This window comes from Periplaneta americana, chromosome 11 (genome assembly GCF_040183065.1).
Source record: "Periplaneta americana isolate PAMFEO1 chromosome 11, P.americana_PAMFEO1_priV1, whole genome shotgun sequence".
NCBI lineage: Eukaryota > Metazoa > Arthropoda > Insecta > Blattodea > Blattidae > Periplaneta > Periplaneta americana.
Genome location: NC_091127.1, coordinates 93,926,765 through 93,947,710, shown reverse-complemented (window position 1 = coordinate 93,947,710; position 20,946 = coordinate 93,926,765). Strand labels below are relative to the sequence as shown.

Here is a 20,946-nt window from a genome sequence, read left to right as displayed (position 1 = left end):
CTAAATTAAATTAAAAACACTTGCTAATTTAATTTAGATATTATTTTGTAAATGATGGTAGATCATCAAGGGTACATACCATATATTTCACACACATAAGGTGTATCTATTTGAACATGTAATAAGGCAATTCCATGCATTTGAAAATGGCACATAAGTGCCGAAAACGTTAATGTTTAATCCAAATATAAACTAGATAAGTATAGACGGCAAGTATAAACTAGATAAGTATAGACGGTTCGCCCCATTCAATATTATTATATTACAAAGTGCTTATCGGAGAATCATACAAAATGAAAATATCAAATATATTTCGTTTTGGAGCAAAAACGATTTTATTTTATTTTAAATGTATACTTCTCAGCTCAGTTGATTTTTAAATATTGTGTGTAAACAAAATTCAACGGTTCATGGTCATTTTTCCTTAGAAAGCTTTCCCTGGACACATACTTCCAAAATAATTTTTTTCCCTGGACCCCTTCTTCCTAAAACCACTTTACCCAGTTTTTCTTTCCCCTAAACATATTTTCCTTGTCTTGTAACCCAATAAAAATCAGGGTACGTTATTTTCACTGAAATTTCTTCTTCTTTGGTATGAGTTTGAAGCTTGTTAATAACCAGACATAGAATCTCGCCATCTTTTTCTTGGTCTCCCAATGCCTCGTCTTCCCTCAGGTATACCCTTTTGTCCTCCTCTCCTTACCAATCTATCAACTCCCATTCTTGATACATGTGATTTCCATTCCTCTCTTCTCCTTATAATTCATTCTTCTATTCTTTGTATATTACATTCTTCTCTTATCTCCTTACTTCTCACACTGTCTCTTCTTGTCTTTCCTATTATTCTTCTCAATATATTCAATTCCGTTGTTTCAAGTAATTGCTTTGTTTTTGCTGTATCCACTCTGGTTTCTGCTGCATATGTCATTATTGGTCTTACAATAGTGTTCTATACTCATCTTTTTATTTGTTTTTAGATATTTATTTTTCCATATGAAATCATTTAAATACCCTGACACTCTTGATGCTTTAATCGTTTGATCCCTTACTTCATATTCTACAAAAATCAAAGCTTGATATTGTGACTCTCAAATAATTTATCTGCATAACTTGTTCAATAATAGCGTTATCCAGTTGTAATTTACATCACAATGGTGATTTGTTCACAGTTAGAGTCTTTATTACCAGATACAGGGTCCGGCAGTTGGTTCTGATTAGTTTGGTAGAGCTGTAAAATGAATTGAGAGTAGTGAAAATGAAATGTTGTCAAGACAACATGAACTTCAAAACATGCAATTTTGTTAATCATGGATGCTTGGCTAGTTAAAGTACGCATTTTTGTGGTATCAGTATATAGGGAAGACCAGGTAACTTGATACCCTAAGGGTGAAACCTAACCATTTTTCCCCCATTACTACAAATGCTAGTGGATTATGGTGATTTTCTAGTTTGAAAGTTGAATTTTCTTTTGCCAACTTCGTTTCGAATTTCGATACTGACAAATACTATAAATGGTAGTGATTTTGTAACTGGTATGTTGGCAGCTGAGGCAAATATCGACAATATTTGCCGGTACTGGAGTTCCATGAAATTAAAATTGTACTAGATATCTCAGCCGGTTACTGGAAGATAGTGAAATTCGAACTTATTAATAATTAATTAATATTAGTATTAATATTAATACATAATAGTTATTTTATATGTTGCGTTGTGGTTATAATTCAAGAATAGTCAGATAAGTACGAATAAATATAATATACTTGGGCGTGATAATGCACGTGGGTAATGGATAGAAATATTATTTCAAATTTTAATGAATTTCTTTCGTGTTTAGATTTTTATTACAATGTCAAAAAAATGAAATAGTGTGGCAGTGACTCCTCCAAGGAAGAAAATGTGTGGCATTCAGAGTACGCTTCAGAAATCTGTAGTTCACATGTATAATGAGTTGAAGAAAGAAGATAATGAATTATGCTAACGGAGACAGCAATTACAACCAGAATAGGAAAATTATTAGGAGTAAGTATTCTTAAGCATACATTTCAAAGTGGTATTCAGTTTTAGGAGTTTGCACTAATAATTTCATGATTGTGGTCAAACAAAACAAATTTTTAGGTTAGGGCTAGATGTTTAATCAAGTCAGTGATTTTCATATTGCCAAACTAAATACATTTAAGATACTGTAATACTGCAGTAGGTGATAGCTTAAATACATTTACAAATTAGACGAACAAATAATCAAACAGCACGAAAGTAAATTTCCAGTTTTCTCTTTTGGTATTAAATTAACCGTTCAGATCACAATTTACATGCCACATCGGCCGAAGAAAATACAAGTCATATTGTAATTATTAACTTGATATTGCAGCAAATATTACATGAATGTTGGCCTGTTACGGTGCTTAAAAATAATTCAGTTTTATATAATAACTATATAACATACTCTATAAAGCATAGGAACGTTGACTCTGGCTGAATAATTTATTCATGACTGGTCTAAGTAATATTAAATATGGTGTTTCTTCAGAAAAGCTACGCCACCCAAAGTACTTGTTAAGATATAACACTCGAGAGGACGAGGACGCACCACTGGGAAACTAACCATTTCTCTTCGTCCTGGACCTCTCACATGTTATATTGGTAATTAGTAACAAGTTTGAGGGAGGGACTACAACAATGCATTAGAATATACAGGTAAGTGTCAAAGGATTTTTGTGCTGAAAGTATTTGTGGCTGTGTGTTCCTCACTATGTAAATATCACAGAAATCAATTAAACAAAATAAAATTATGCCTTCTTTGATGTAGCTTTTCTGGAGAATTACCTAAATATTAGCCTACTTAAACCTATCGTAGACCCAACCTAACATGTTGATCATTTTCTATTCATATAGCTGTAAATGTTGGTATCATGCATGAATTTTATGATATAACAATTTTTAGAAGTGTTATGTTATTGTTTGTTATTACAGCTTGGCTTTACTACAGCCAAGAAAGTGATAACAAATTCACAGAAGGGGACCCCACTTGTGACACCAGGAAAACATAGACTACGTAAACATCCAGTGACTGATGCTGATGATTTTACAAAAGATACAATTGCGAGATTTATTTATGACAAGTTACATAAAGGTAGGGAAGTTACAGGAATTATTGTGTTGATTTATGCAATGTAATTCTGATATTAGTCATATGTATAAAAATATGGCATAATTTTCATTTATTGTTACAGGGGAAGTACTAACAGCAGCAAAAGTTCTGGAACATATGAATGATGATTATGAAACATATTTATTTAGAGTATCCTTATCATCAGTGAAAAAAATTTTGAAAGAGATGAAATTTCTATGGAGCAAAGGGGATCCTTATACACATGTACGAGAAAGTGATGTTATTCGTTTTTAAGAGAATATATAAGAAATGTGGAGCGTGAGAACCCTAAACCCGTAGTATTCTTGGATGAGACTTGGATTTTTATGAATGGTAAATTTCAATGTATTGTGAGACATTGAGTGATTGAATTTTTTATTAACAAATAGATTAACACTTATGTGGAATATGAAATTGCAATTAATATAGGCTACTAGTAATGAATTCAGGTGGGAACATGTTTTGCAATTAATAGTTTCATATTATAACTAGAGGTTAGTTATAAAATTCTTGAACAGTTTTCCTGTCTTTAAAATTTTTGTGTCTCTTAGAGTGTCAATGTGAATTGCTTTTCTCTCTCTGTTTTTTTTAAGTAGGATCACCCACTTATTCATGAAATAAACCAGGTGAAGTTTCCAGTGACATGAATGGTGTTATTCGTAGACCAACAAATGAGGGTGGAAGATTAGATGCCGGAACAAAAGGTGGATTTATACTCGGTAAGTTATATTGATTTATATTTTACATAAATTTGGCAAGAGTAATTTTTTAAATCAGGGTACAAAAATATAAAAATTGGTGACTAAATAAAAACGTGGGAAAGCCTTTCACCAAAGAGGATCTCATGTCATGTTATGTTATGTTATGTTTTATTTTCTTTATTTAAATGCTGTGAATTCATGTGACGTAATTATATGCCCAGGTATAATTTTTATTGCAGGTGCTGATTTAATTTTTTCATGCAACTGAAAGAAAAGTCAGGACTACCATAGTGCTATGAATAGCCCTGTAGTTGAGAAGTGGGTGCAAACACAGTTGTTGACCTGAGAACATTAGGGCAATGCATTATTGTCATGGATAGTGCTGCATATCATAGCAGACTTGTGAAAAATCAGCCAACAACAAAATGTAGGAAAGAACAGCTACTGGTGATTGCAACTGAATATAATAGATTTGTTGTACTAAATGATAAGAGTTGATGGTGTGAAATCACCTTTTGATATTACATTGCAATATTAATTTCCATACTTTACAGTCATTATTATTATTATTATTATCATTACTACTACTACTACTATTGCAACTGTTTCTCTTATTTCTCATGATTAAGCATACTTATAGATGCTACTTTTTTCTTTCAGGTGAAATTGAATCTACATAAGAATCCTAAGACAACAGAGCCTTGCCAATTACTGTTCTGAAGTGGCCTTGTCTTATGTGTTGTGCCTATATACAATTAATTCTTTCAGTTTTTTTTTCCCCCTTTACTGTAATGAAGTTGTTGGTTGATTGATACCAAGTGTTCAGCAGTTGATGTCATTTGTTATCTTGCACTCCAATATTTAACCAGATGATTGAAAGCTGTGTAAAGTTAAACAGTCAAGACAATGATCCATATCTTCATTGAGATTTCAGAAATGGCATGGGGAGATTCTGAAATATCAGTTATTTGTAAATATTTGAGACAATCATGGCCTGTGATAATATGAGTACTGCCACTGTAGATTTTCATAGAAGTTCAGTTATTAAATTAGGTGCATTATTTTTACTATGTATTGTACTATATTTTTGTTTCGCTTAATTGATGAATTATATATGCTGTAAATTGAATAGTAGACTGTAGGCCTATAGCTTAACTGATGAATTGTATGTGCTGTAAATTAAATAGTAGGCTGTATACCACAAGTGATGAATTGTTTATGCTTGTAATGTGAAGTAATTTGCATGATATTTATTATCAATTTCTGTATATTTCAACTGATTGAATTGTTTATACTTTTAAATTGAATTAACTTGCTTGCTATGTATTATATTTTATAGCTTAACTGATGAATAATTGTGTAGTTTTGTCAATTTAATAATCTGAGTGCCATGTACTTCATATTTTTAGTAGAGCCACCAATGTAGCTTAGTCGGTAGACTCGTTGGCCTGCAAATTCAGAGCTGCACTCGAGGGTAGTTTGGATCCCCTATTTGGTCTGATTAGTTGGTTTCTTCTGAGGATTTTCCTCCATCGTGGAGCTGATGCCGGATGGCCTATTGCAATTTTTTCATTTGCTTTAGAATCATTCCGATTTTTGTTACCACATTGTCATGTTCTGATCTTGTTATTCTTTTAACAGTGTGGTAAGATGCAGGTATAGATAACCTTACAGTAATTTTGCTACCTTTCAGCTACCTCATTACCTCCCACTCCATAAAGTTCATGGATCCACGGAAGTACCAGTCGTCGATGTAATTCGACCATTTTGCTTAAAATATTAAAACACTGTAAAATATTGAGATTTCATGCTGTTACGTCCAATACTGCAGCGAGAATATCTGATTTTGAATCTGATAGTATGACAGCCTTCTCAGATTTATGAAGTTGATACTGGAGACTTTGTAAGCTTAAAAGTGTATCTAAATTTTCACTATCAAAATTAGTCAGTGTTTGAAGTTAGTTAGTTAGTGGCGTTTAAAAAGAGCGCGTCAGCTACTATGGCTATTTGCGCCATTATCTAAAATCTTTCACTAAACATAAACACAATACAATAACCAGAATGTTTAAAAAACTAAAAAGTGTTGTCACGGTTAAAATGGGGCAAACAAGTGTTTGAATATAATTCCCTGTAAAAGGGAATATACTGGTATTGTACTACAACACCACTACATCTATGGCTTGGTAAACAGGATCCATCTATAAAAAATACTGTATGTAGTCACTCACTGACCAGATCATTTATCGTTTCTAATGATTTTTAAAATGTCTGGAGAAGTATCACATTTCTTAACATCATCTGTTAAAGTTAACTTATATACTATTCATTTTCAAATAACTTGGGATTGTGTTTTATTAGTAAAGTTTCCCTTAATTGAGCAAGTTTGAGTTCTCCAAGTAGAGTCAAAAAGTCTGATGGGATTTTGGCTCAGTTTATTAATATTTGTGGACTGTGATTTTTTGTTCTAGACAACCATATTATCTGCAAATGATGAGATTATCATAAGATCTATTTCTTTAGTTAGACCATCGACATTAATATTTGAAAATGTATTCCTGAAAACAACAATGTGGGAAGCCCAGATGAATCTGTCTGTATTTACATATTTGTGACAATGAATCAAATAATCAAGTCACTGACCCAGTGCAACACTTTATCATGGACACCCTAAGTTTGCAATTTCTTAAGTGATTTATATCTAAAGAGCCATATGATCCTTGAAAATAAATTAAAATTGTTAAGGTGTTTTGTTTTCTGTTTAAAATATCTTTAATATCTTGACTAAAATTTAAAATCTGTCCATTTGTTGAATGCAATTTTCTAAAGTCAACTCAATAAGATGAAAGTTAGTTACTAGATTCCAGGAACCAATTCAATCTATGAAATCATCTCTTCCATAATTTTGGCTATCATACTAGTAAGTGGTATCTGTCGATAACTTGAAAAGGTATTAGTTGAATAATTGCCTTTCAAAATTGATGTTATGATAGATTTTCTCCAGACAGATATTGTATTTTAGATGAGATTACAAGATAAAAGTAGTGAGTTTGCTTGTTTGCCAACATGTTTAAGAAAATCAGCATGTGTATTGTCTGGACTTGGAGATGTTTTGGGTTTTATAAATTAATAGTAATATTCAGTTCTTGATTAAATATTGTTATATAAAGTAGATTGTAGATTTAATATTTCTTTCAGTTTTTCCTTAATAGTCTGACGTACACAGATAAAACTAACAACCACACCACCAACTAATCTAATAGAAATTAAAATATAATTAAATGTAGAAAAAGTAATTAAAATTATAAATACACGTAATAAACCATAACCCCCTAATTTCAACAATATACTATTTTATTCCCGTATTATTGTAGATAATTATTAATTATAGTTATTACTTATTAGCATAATATTTATTGAACTTATTTGCTATTTCACTTCGTTTGAAAGATGTTATTATGTACAAAAAGCATTTTTTTATGATCGTTTCATGCTGTATGTTGTGTATAAATCTATGATTTCTGGCCATCTGATCTGTGTAATCCATCTTTTGTACACAATTAATAAAATACTGTTTTGGTAGTAATTATTTTATTAATTGAGTATTTAATTTTCACCAGCTCACATTTCTTGAATCATTTGTTTTTTCTTATTTAAATTTAGGACACAAGAGCCAAAAAGAGACTTCACAGTTATGTATCATACATTTTTTCAATGACAGACGTGGAGTTGCAGAAATAATAAGTGTAAGTGTAACATTATTAAGCAATTTACAAACAAATGAAATCTTTAAAAAGGTATCTAGAAGTGAAATTACTTATGGCTTTTAAGGACCAAAATTATTTTTGTAAGTTGATTTATTATTATTTCAGTTTTAGCCTAGTTGTATTATCCATTTCCTTACTAATTTCAAAAGATAATCAGAAGTTCATTCGAATTCCAACCGAAAGTCAATTGGTTATTAATTTATCTACCTTTAGGAAGTACAGTATATGTACGCTGGAATCTTTGAAGTGAAGTGACAATAATTTAATTGGTCTTGGAACAGATTTGATTCTTGAATATTATATACTATACTTTTTTTGTTGTATATTTACGTCTAGTAATCTATTAATGCTAATACTAATAATAATGTAAAGGAATAAAAGAATAGAACATAGCAATACATTTCTCATTATTATTAAGGCTGGTTCACAATAAACCGGGAACGGTAATGACAACGAGAACGAGAACGGAAATAATGTTAAAATAAATATATTTAAATGTGAGCGTTCACAATAGTTAATTCTGAATGCTCATATTTAAATACATTTATTTTAACAATATTTCCGTTGTCGTTCCTGTTGTCGTTTTCGTTTCAGGTTTATTGTGAACCAGCCTTTATTCTCATTATTATTGAAACTATTTAGAATAACCTTCCAACATTAAGGTAAAGTACAGTGAGTAAAGAAGTCATTCAGTACATAGGATCGTGATTTTACTACATGTGGTGATATCTGGTAACAGTTGGCAACACTGACAAGGCGGAAATATTTGCTGTTTGGGAACTGAACTTACGTGATCCTCACTATATATATTGAAAGTAAGTCCGTTGTTCAAACACAACATCGATTTCGCCATGAGTTCAATGTTCAGAGACACGGTAGGATTCCTTCGAGGAACACAATAGTGGGCCTTTCGACTTCATTTTGCAATGGAATTTGGTGCCATTCTTCAAGAAAATGATAATGTGTTGAATAATTTATGTCAGACGAGGCACATTTTCACTTAAATGGCTTTTGTCAACAAGCAAAATTTCCGATATTGGAGTCAGACAAATCCTATGGCACTGCATGAACGGCCATTACATTGTGAAAATGCGACCGTATAGTGTGCTGTTTCTGCTGCAGTCATAATTGGTCCCTATTTTTTCGAAGACAGAAATGAGAGAGCTGTTACAGTGAAGTATCGACAGATGTTACAGACATTTAGAGGTGCACTAAATAGAGATGACATGTGGTTTCAACAAGATGGGGCTACAGTCCATACTGCCAGTGACACACTGCAATTGTTGAGAAATTTCTTCCCAGGATGCATAATTTCTCGGTTTGGAGATAAAGTGTCATAAACAATTTTCGTGTAAGATTACAACAGGTCATAAGATACCAAGGGGATCACTTGAAATGTGTAATTTTCAAAAAATGAAGACATTCCAATAAATTGTGACATTCAAGCTACATACTGTGTTATTTTTTTACATTTTTAAACCTTATAGTCCCTTTACAACAGCATGTTGAAACTCATCAGAACCAAATGCCAGACTCTGTATAAAAAGTGTAACATTTTTTATAGTGTGAAATGATGATCTGGAACACATTCTTCTATACTGTCCATCCATAAACTACAAAAGAAGTAAATTAAAATCCTCAGTACCAGTTGCAGAAGACACAGCCCTGCAGTATATATTGACTACACCCCACCTCTGGCTACTAGCAACAGGCATCTATAATGAATACCGATCAAAATACCCCTCATTTCTCGTGAAAAACAACAACTGAATAGACTACAGTGGACTATAGTGGACTTTATGTTGTCAACAAACAGCTGGATACATTAAGAAGATTGACTGATTGATTGATTGATAGTGTGAAATGATGACCCAGCGTCCTTAAATATTCTAAAATTCTGTCTTCCTCAAACAATTTTTCAGAAGAATCTAAAACATCTTCAGTTGGTTTGAAGGCAAGAGCTAATATTGAATGCATTCCTTGTAGTCCTTCACTGACTGTCACAAATGGAAAAAGCAGCACGAGATGTTGGTACAGTGAAACCTGTTCAAGATGGAAGTGACTTGGTCCTAATTTTTTTTCCGTTGTGGACAGGTTTCCGTATTATTCAGGTGTGCCATTAAAATGGAATATTTTGTCATTCATATACGTGAAAAACAAAATGGCATGCCGCAAACTGCAAGAAGTACAAAATATTCCATTTAACACTCATCACATTAAATCAGCTTTCAGTCGCTTATTACGTTGGTGAATCATTTTGATTAAAATCTCATTTTCTGTATAAATATTATCGTAACTCACTCATTAGTCATTAAACATTAATAAAATTTACTAATCTCATTCTATTTAATATCTAACACTATACTCTAATACTGTACTGCATATCACTGCACATTATTAATTAATTAGACTAGGAGCCATCTATTAGAAGCCTTGAATTCTCGTTTATTTAATTTCTTTCCCAGTTCAATGGCTTGCTTTGCAGAATAGATCCAGAAATTGGCTTGTTCTTTGAAAGGTCATGAAGAACCCACTCCACAAAGAGTTCATTTATTTTCACATAAACACTTGCTTTCTGGTTCCTTTTGTGTAACCAATATTGGCCGCACGCCACTCACTCATTATGATCTTTATTTTTTAAAGTGTCACACCTGAGTTTTCCACAACTGTACTTCAATATTATTTCACATAGACTTTGTTTCTCATTTTCCTTTAACTCGATAACTTTTACTTCACCACTTAATGTTAATGTCACATTTTATGCAACTTTTTTTTACCTGGAAATCACTACACTTGCGCTCTGTTTAGCTACGACAGTATACGGGTGTGAAGCACTAAAAATCTTTGAAGGGACTCGTCTGCCTAGTCAACAGGGTTATAAAATTTATGACCGACAGGCCAACACACCCTCGTACCCTCTAGAATTTTGCAAAGAAAACTTGTTTTTATTTTAGTGACCCACATATTTCGTATATTTCTTGAAATTGCACGCTGTTTCAAAATATAGTTACAAAATATTATTTCCGTTTTGAACAGTAGCAGACAGTTTCCGTTTTATTCAGGAAAAATTACACATAATACATACAAATTTCGCCGGGACCAATAAATTGTTCCAAAATAGACAGGATTCCGGATTATTCAGGTTCCGATTTGAACAGGTTTCACTGTATTAAGAAAGCTGTAATTGAGGAGTTTATCATGACAACCTCAAAGTCGGAGATAACTCTGGCTGGGAGGTAAACTACATTCCAAATCATTCAGCTGCACGACTCACTACTTGGAAAACTCTTAAAAATGCAATTTGGTTTTTTGACGACAAAAGAGAGTAAATAAACGGGAAAGAAATTTTAAGGTCCTCATTACTTGTGGATACCACTCCTAAAATAGTGAAAATTTATGTAAATATGTTTAGGCGGTTTTAAAGGTACCATCAACATACCAAGTCCCTGATTTCAGTAGAAGCTCCACATTTCTTCTTGTTCCAAACACCAAAACTCACTCGTCGTCAGTTTCAAAATCTTCATCTTCATAGCAATCATATATATAAAAAAAATTATCTTCTTTCAAAGTTTTCTTATATCTTTCAGGTAATTCCCTTAAATCACTCAATGCTTTTCGTTCAGGTAATTGGTCTCTCCTAAGTCCTGCTTAAGTCCTTTCCAAGTTTTCTCTTCCTGGTAAATGACATAAAACTCCAGATGCAACTCTCTGTAATTCTGTTTGAATCAATTGTGATGGGGTTACCTCGGGAGGTTCCTTAGCTGTTCTCTTTGAACGATAGTAAGTTCTGCCTGAACTTTCTCCTTATCAGGTACATGAGCATGATTTCCCTCTTTAACTATAATAATTTAATTCCCAGAGCCTATGGTTATGGCAGTTGTTCTGCTTTCTGGTTTTTAGTAACATTCCAATACTCCTTCTCCCCTCTAGAATCTCTCCTGTGATATACATGCCCATTGTAAAGTAGTTTTTTTTCCATCCCAAGATGGAGTTATAATTTGACGAATGTTAGGCATTCTACTTCATAATTATAAGAATATTTGATATTCCCCTGCTTGCTGAATCGCATCTTATGGCTGCGTAACTGCCTGATCATTCCTCTTTCTTTAGCATTGAGTTTCGCATGGAGCACTGTTGTCCAGTTTCGACGCTAGAGCGCAGCAAGTAACTGCCATTGGTTTAGCTGTGCTAAGTATGCAGAGTGAATTATAATTTTTAATTTGAAATCTTAGAAGTAATTGCAGTGTATGTAAGTAATTGTTTATTAATTATATGATTTTTTTTCTTTAAAATATATTGGAAATAAGAAATACTCGAGTTAAAATACGTTTCATTTAATGTTTTTTTCTAAACAAGATATTTTGTAGGAGATATGAGTAGTTTAATATCAAAGACGGACATCTGTCGTCTCCATAGTTTTGATTTAGAGGCAATTTTTTAATTCACAGTGTTCGTTGTAATATTTAACACAATTTATTTTATAAATGTAGTGTTGGAGTTTGCATATGGTTTCACTATAACTGGAAAGAGCATGAAAAATTGTATAAAAAACCACAGCTATCTAAATTTCGATTGAGGTCAGATGTCCATCTTTGATATTAAGCTACTCATATAAAATTTGGTTTCCTAAATATAACAATATTAATTATAATATATTTACAAATTGTAAGTTTCTTCTATTTTTTTTTCTCCCCAAAAGTATGGGGTAAATTATCTGTTTGCAGTATTTTACTCAGTATTTCTTTTCGGGGGGGGGGGGGTTAATGAGAACATAATTTATCACATTTTGAATGAGCCTTTTTATATATGGTGGTTATTTTCTGGCAATATTGAACTTAATAAAACAGTAGGCCTAGTGTCTGTATAACATTTCCATGGATTTGAAGAAACTGCTAATTTACAAGCATGAAGTTACCACATACTGTCGTTAATTCGAACCATGATTTTCAATAATCTCTTAGGACTTCCAATCAAAAAGTTTGTATAAACAAGAAAAATAATTATATTAACACGATATTCCATTACCATAATTATATTATTATCAACAATTATTATAGTAATAGCAACTAGGTTACAGGAAGCATATATTTCTTCGTAAATATGTTTAAACTTGTTGAAATTTTTTATATCAGTTTCAGACATCATTTTTATTATGTTAATTGATTTTAGTAAACTCTAAAGCAAGCATATTTGTATTTGTATTTAAGCTATGTGATGCAGAACCATTTGGATGTACTATGACTTAGAAAATAATAAAGTTTTAAGTCAGTATTAATATTACATATTAAGCCATGTGGAAGGATCCGGACACCCTAGGCAATCGTTTTCCTAAGCCTTAGTCTCTTCTGATACTTAAGGACGTCGTAATAATAGTTATTTTAGAGTACTTTGCATATACTGATGTTAATAGCGGTGGGCACTACCTACCACCTGGCGTCAAAATAGCTTTTTTCATTACTCGCACATAAGTGTTGATTGAGCAGGCAGTGTAAGCAGCCATAACATGCAATCCAGAAGGCAGTGGATATTTCACTTGAAAAGTTATAACTTCTTACAACTGTTTCCATGGAAAGAAATGTAACTGTTATAAAACTGTATAAATTACTTGAGGGGATAAATGATATAAGGGAAAGAGAGTTTTGGGGAAAAAAAATTGCTAAGGAAAGAAAGTATTAGGGAATAAGTTGAGGGAAAAATGGTATAAGGAGAAAACATTTTTGTGGAAAACCCCTAACTAAAGGAAAAATGACTGGGAACGAAATCCAATATGTAGTTTAGGAGAAACTGCAATACATAGATGAATAGTCAGCGTAACTACTTTTTTTTTATCAAGAGGGATTCTTAAAACCTGTCCCATAAAAATACGAAAAAAAAAGAAAAAAAAAGAAAGAAAGAAAGAAAGAAAAAGTGTGGAGAGAGAACACTCTAGCCATTCGGCTAATTGTGTGTCAACAGATATAAATATTAGCTGTCCATAACTTACTAACTGTAAAGATGTGACAACATACTTGGAATGTTGTACTGAGAAACAACAGTGCTTACTTGGAGAAAATAGTTGAGTCACCATTCTGTCTAAATGCTTACTTTTCTCACATGACATGCGAGATAACTTCAGGCATGATTTGCCAACTGAATGATAACTACTCAAGACTAGGAGCTATTCAATTTTTCGATAATCTTTCATGCAAGCTTTTTTTAAATGACTAACAGTCTGTGCTTATAACCTGTATGTGTTGAATCAGTTAAATAGCCAACAAAAAGAGTGAATTTCGCAACCTTATGCCATTTGTCCACGAGGTGTCGCTTTATAGATTCGTCTTTGATACGACATTGCTTGCTTGAAGTTTTATGCAGCGATTAATGTTATCAAGTGAGTATTCGAATACAAGGCTGCATGCCTATACATACACATGACCAACTAGGTTTTATTTCCTTAGACCATGGCAGTATGCGTGTTTCATTTGTTTTTATGGAGTACTCAAGAAGGGTAAATGTTGGAATCTTAGCTTTCTGTTCCAATATGTGGAAAGATATCACTTTCTCTACAATCATGTATGTATGTATTTATTCACACTGCAAATGGGTAAATACCCGGTGGCTATCGTATGATAGGTACTAGATTATGCTAGGATTACTGTTACAGATAGATCTTGAACTGAAGACTAAATTCTTTCTTTGGAGGTAAAACATTCCCGCATATAGTTCGAGACAAATTGTAACGTCCTTGTCCCAATCCACTGCCCATAGGCAGTTCACCTTTCTCAGTGATTTTTAAAATAGAAAGTAGTTGTGAGAGAAGGGTTGCCTTTTGTTCACTGATATTTACAATAGGCAGTATGAGGTGTGTGTGTTTAGTACTTCCTGGAACTAAGGACATTTTGTAGCCTTTATATGATAGGCTCTACGATTTGCATCAATTGCAGATAAGTACCTTTTCTCATTCTGTATAATGATTTACATTTATCATTATCCTCAGATAGTTCCTTAACTGTTACAAAAGTTTAAAATTAATATTATTGCGATGTACCTCTCAGTTTAAGCTCCACCTCTTAGTTTCCCTTTAGTGACCAACCCTCATGGATTCAATCCGGCATCGGAATTTGAATCCCGTGTGGCTTAGTGGATAGAGCATCAGCACATAGAGCTGAAGACCTGGGTTCGAATCCCAGTGTCAGAGAGAATTTTCACTCACCGATCCTTCATCATATGATAATGCAGAATTCCTGCACGGAAATATCACATATACTTCGGTACAATGCAATAATGATATGCGTATATAATCACTTAGTGATTTAAGATGGTGCTCATTCCGCCAGATCCCGGCCACTTAGTCACTTGTAATGAGTGCACCTCTGCACATTAGTGTGTTGGACATTGTGCCATTGTAACACATCTGTGACACAGTGCATGAGGCTTGGCCATTAAAGGGAAACTAAGAGGTGGAGCTTAAACTGAGAGGATTCAATTCAGCATCGGAATTGGAATCTCGTATGGCTTAGTGGATAGAGCGTCAGCACGTAGAGCTGAAAACCCGGGTTCGAATCCCAGTGCTAGAGAGACTTTTTTTCCACTCCATCGATCCTTCATCATCTAAAATTAATATTTTTCCCTAAGTATGGATGAGTCCAGATCTTTCTTCAACTGCAATTCCAAATGTGGCAATAAGTATACAAGACCAGACCTTCTTCATTGCTCGACATCTTATCACTAGATAAAAGACGATTGCTGCATGTTTCGAGAATGAAATCAAGGGCGTAGAAGTTTCGTAGTTACAAGAAATAAGAATGACACTGCACTAACGAATCTATGAAGCAACAACTCGTGGACGAATGGCGTAACAGTTATTATGGAAAACTAATTTTTCGTATTTGTCTATCTGCTGTGAAAATTTAACAATGTGCGTAGTTTGAGAGGAGGTTCCGACATAAATTCATTAACAGTTGCTATTTGAGATCTTAATAAAAACACGAACAATATATTAAATCTGGCTGCGAAATGGCTTTTATTATTTAACATGGGAAGACCCCACAATTCCCTCATCAAAATGATCAATTGTGGGCACCAACCTGGACAAAAGCATAGAGTTCTAGCCCTTCCGTCATGTGGTGCAGCTGTTAGTAGTCATGATGAATGAATAGAGAAGGGTCACTCACCAAACGCATTGGTCAGCATGGTGAGGTACTTGACCGAACTAGTATTTCTTCTCCTTCCTATATCAGTTCCCTCTTTCAACTTTCCTATTTAGCCTCTCTTGGCTAAACTCTTGTTTTCTTCTAACCCTGACGGTATTAGAGTACTCGAGGCCTTGGGGATCTTTTCATTGTCTTTCCTGTTTCTACTTAACTCTAATAAATCTATGGCAAAATTGTTCACATCCATAGAATTCTTTAATCTACACGTGTCTTTAGGTGGTGCAAAATAAACAACACATAAGCTCAATATAATTTTAACATTAGTAGTAGTAGTAGTATTTATTTATTTAACCTGGTAGAGATAAGGCCGTCAGGCCTTCTCTGCCCCTCTACCAGGGGATTACAACTATAATATGAAGAATAAAATTAAAATTAATATTAAATTTACAATTAAAATTACAATAAAAATTAAAGCACGACAAAATTACCTAATTAATGAAAGCTAGGCATTTTATCATAGAAGTTAAGAACAAAGAATATTTTTGTATTTACTGAATTACAAAATTCTATAGCAGTGATTGCCAAACACCACGAAATTGTGACGTAATAGAAATGCAACCCGCACACCACTATCGCAGGGAGAGGGATGGAATGGGTGTCTCCTCAGGTAATGCAGTGAATAACAGTGCAGAGACGGACTGTGACCAAAAAATGAAAGCAATATAATATTCTTCTACTTATTAACTATACACAATTTTTTCCATGTTAATTTTTTATCCTCCTAGTCATTATTTTTGTATTATTAATAAAATAAAATAAATTAATTTTCTTATTTACCATAGAAAGAACGTGTACTTTACGTCAGCAGATATTAGAAATTAGGAAAACGCACCAGGCTGGTCACGAACTTGTAAATTACACTACATACTTAAAAAAAAAAAAAAAAGTCGAAGCATTTTACTCCGATTAAGACATAGAAGCCGATACTTTTTATTGTTTATTTATTAATAAAATACTAAAAGTACACTACAAAAGTCGAAAAAAAAAAGTCGAAGTATTTTACCCCGATTAAGACATAGAAGCCGATACTTTTTATTGTTCGTTTATTAATGAAATATTCAAGTTACAGGCAAGGGTGTGGTAGTCCTCATAACAAGAAAAATAATGACAACCTAAATTGTTCTTTTATACTTCATTTAAAATTTTACAACAAATTAAGTATCTCATATTTTTGCCATCTGCACAAAATAAACACTTTTCCTCCCATGCTCCTTAAAATTAAGTTTTTACTTATTATCTGTTTTGGAAAAGACATCGAAACATATTATCCTACACGCTTGTAACATTACATGTGTACGTCCGCTGCTGATAAATGTCTTGTCTTATATTGAAGTGAAGGCTGTAAACAGAGGGTGGGGGTATAATGCCATGGTTACGCTTGAGTGGAGTCAGGGGCATGTGTCGCGACACAGCTTTTGGCGATCACTGTTCTATAGTGATGAAATTACCGGATATTGAAATATTTTGTGATATATTAAGAGAACTATTTACAAGAAATAATGTCTGAACAAGTCTCAATTACTGACCAAGTGCCTAGTAAGTTTGCGTTTGAATTGAGTATTATTTCGACAGTCCCTGACACTAGCAGGTAACAAATTCCAGAGTCTTGGCAGGGCTATTGAGAAAGAGGATGAGTATGAGGAGGTGTGATGGGATGGTATTGTTAGTATTGTTTCATGGCGAGAGTGTGTGTTCAGATTGTGGTAGGAAGAAAGGTAAGTGAAGCGAGAAGACAGGTACGAAGGAATAGAAGAGTTCAAGATTTTGAAGAGAAGGAGAAGTGAATGTAAATTTATTTTCTTATCTAGTTTAAGCCAACCTATTGTTTCCAAGGATGGAATAATATGATCATATTTACGAACATTGCTTACAAAACGTACAACAAATTATGAGCACGTTGAAGTTTCGTTTAGTTGTCGCTGGAAAGGTCTGTCAGTAAAATGTCAGCATAGTCAAAATAGGGAAATACAAGCATCTGCACAAGGGACTTTTTTTAAGCAAGAGGAAAGATGAACATTTATCCTTTTTAGCACATGGATAATAGAATATACTTTTCTGCAGGTTTCTGTGATTTGCATGTCCCAGTTGAGATTATTATCCATGTGAATGCCAAGATTTTTTACCGAAGAACTGAAAGGGATATGCACTGTACTTACTTTAATGGGGGAAATGTCAAGGTGCTTTACAGCTCAAGTAACATTATTGGGAAGCAAGAAACAAATTGAATATATCGAAGCATTTGGGCATTAGGTTACTACTACTAGCTATATACCGTATTTACCCACGTAATAGACGAGTTTTTTTTTTAAATTTTCATAAAAAAAAACTAAAAGAATTTTAGTGAAAAAAAAAAAGCATGTATTAAAGGTGTGCCAGCTTGACAACTTTCAGCTTAAAACTCGCTGTATAACTTGAATATTGCGGTATTTTCTTATCCATTGTCGAAAGACAATTTTATCAACACAACTGATTACTGCAGATGTCCTAAAAATACTATGTTATTAATTGGAGAGTACCTATATTTTGCATGTGTAGAAAAAGAATCTATCACGATTGCAATGATACCAAGAATTGTTGTATAAAAACTTGAATTTAAACATACTAAGCAGTGCATCCAATCTTACGACTTTCTCTATTAAGTGGGGAATTTCTTTTTTTTTTAATTTTAACGCGAAAAATTGGGGTGTGTCCATTATGCGGGTATATACAGTATATTAAATCTCAACAAATCTATGGAAACACGATTTAGTTTGCTTGGTAATTGATAGTCCTTTACTTAGCAATCTTTTTTAACTAGAAAATTCCACAGTCAACCTGTTCACCACGAATCTCACAGGATTAATTTTAAATCCTTGCTTCCTTCAATTAGAAACCATCACAAACAGAAAGATCTACAGCTAAGGCTGCATGTTTGTTGCAATATGAGATTTTCTGGAATTTGGGCAGAAAGACCCATGTAGTATAAATTTTATAACTGAAAACATAAATCCTATACTTTGGGATACTTTTTCATTACCTGCTTGGCATTCTGAATGGAACCACGTTCTGGGTTCCTGTTGCGTAGATAGACCAATTCCTGCTGCTGGCCAGCCCACAATCCTCTCACACATTCACGGTTCATTTTGATCACTCGAAAGCTCAAGTAACGCTTGTTTAACATTATTATCTTGTACTCATCTGTGCCATCATCAAGGACATGCCTGCAATTTAAACTGAGTTTAAGTTTTCTTTCATTCACTTCCTGTAATTAACAATTATTTAGTTACAGAGAGTTAATGGCTTTACTGTCAAGAACTAAGCATTAGTTAACAACAATAATAATAATAATAATAATAATAATAATAATTTAGTTACACACTCTGACATAACAAAAGTATTAATGTGAATTATTATACATAAAAGTTATAATAAAGGTAAAAGGTAAAGGTATCCCCGTAACATGCCATGAAGACACTTGGGGGGCATGGAGGTAGAGCCCCATGCTTTCCATGACCTCGGCACTAGAATGAGGTGGTGTGGTCGGCACCACGCTCTGAACCGCCTTTTACCCCCGGGAAGGACCCGGTACTCAATTTTATAGGAGGCTGAGTGAACCTCGGGGCCATTCTGAAAGTTTGGCAACGAGAAAAAATCCTGTCACCACCTGGGATCGAACTAAAAGTTATAATAATTAAACAAATTAAGTACAACTCTTAGAATGTAGGCTTTCACAGCCAGCGTCATTGGATTGGTATTATCTGGGCTAGAAAGCTGTGGTCTGTTGGTAAAACAACCAAACATTTCATCTACTACTCCGATGGACTTCTTCAGTGGTGTGGTACACGGGAGCAGAGAGATCTACTATGTGTACGAAGGACGACTGGTACTGGGACTGCTAGCATGTCAATATTTAAGGTGTAGGAGGGTTGTGGCTTGTCGTCGCCGCAGTCCGCACTGATGGTTTAATGTTCTGATTGGTTATCGTAGTGTTCAATTGTCAAAGGAAGAATTTGGTGTGTGTGCTTCTCAAGGCCGGGTACCATGCTTTGTTGACCTTGAGTCTTGTTCCTTACGATTAAAGTTGCTTTTGTGTTTGTATATTTCAATAGCCTCCTGATGTAACCTAGCATAGAAGTGTGGCGTACCGCTTAGGATGTCAGTGTCCTCGAAGCTGTTGTGATCCCCCTTTTTAAATGCATGCTTGGCTATGGCTGACTTATCCATGTGACCTAGACGGCAGTTCCTTCTATGCTTGGTGATTCACGTCTTGAAGCTACGCTATATTATATCTATGTAAACTGAACCAGAGGAGCTGAAAACCCGGGTTCAAATCCTGGCGCCAGAGAAAATTTTTCTCCGTTCCATTACTCTTACATCGTATGATGACGCAGATTATCTGCATGGAAATATCATATGTACTTTGGTACATTAAAACAATATATATGATACAAATCTAGTCTTTCAGGTGAAGCTCCCTGTAATTATTCAATATATATGATATGCGTAAATCACTTCGTGATTTAAGATGGCGCTTATTCCGTCAGATCCCGGCCAACTAGTCACTCATAACGAGTGCACCTCAGCACATGTGTGGACTTCGGTCCTACGTTCATAGACATCTATGACGTAGTGCAGAGGGCGGCCACTAGAGGGAACCCAAGAGTTGGAGCTTAATCTGAGATGATTCTGTCCGACGCTGGGATGGTATCCGGTGTGGCTTAGTGGATAAAGCATCAGCACGTAAAGCTGAAAACCCGGGTTCAAATCCTGGTGCCGGAGAGAATTTTTCTCCGTTCCATTACTCTTACATCGTATGATGACGCAGAATATCTGCATGGAAATATCATATGTACTTCGGTACATTGAAACAATATATTGTTAATGCAAGTTATCTTGAACCTTCTGAGCGGGGACAGAGGGGCAGAGGGAAGGAAGCACGTAACGCAGGTGGAGCCAACTGAGTTGTTTGCGCATGCTCCGCAGCATAGTCTCTTGTCAAGAAACATAGAGCTATTTCCTTCACTGCGTACCAGTAGTGTTACCATGGAGCAGCAACCACAGGGTAGTAATTATGGTGAAATCACACCACCGCAGAGAAAAAGTAACGCTGTTATCCATAGCCGAGAAAGAGAAATTATCGCAAATATAATAAAATTAAGCAT

General features: G+C 34.0%; 1 pseudogene; it reads right to left on the bottom strand.

The window, feature by feature from the left end:
• Positions 1-20,946, bottom strand: part of LOC138709197 (pecanex-like protein 1) — a 107,853-nt pseudogene that overhangs the window by 30,319 nt on the left and 56,588 nt on the right.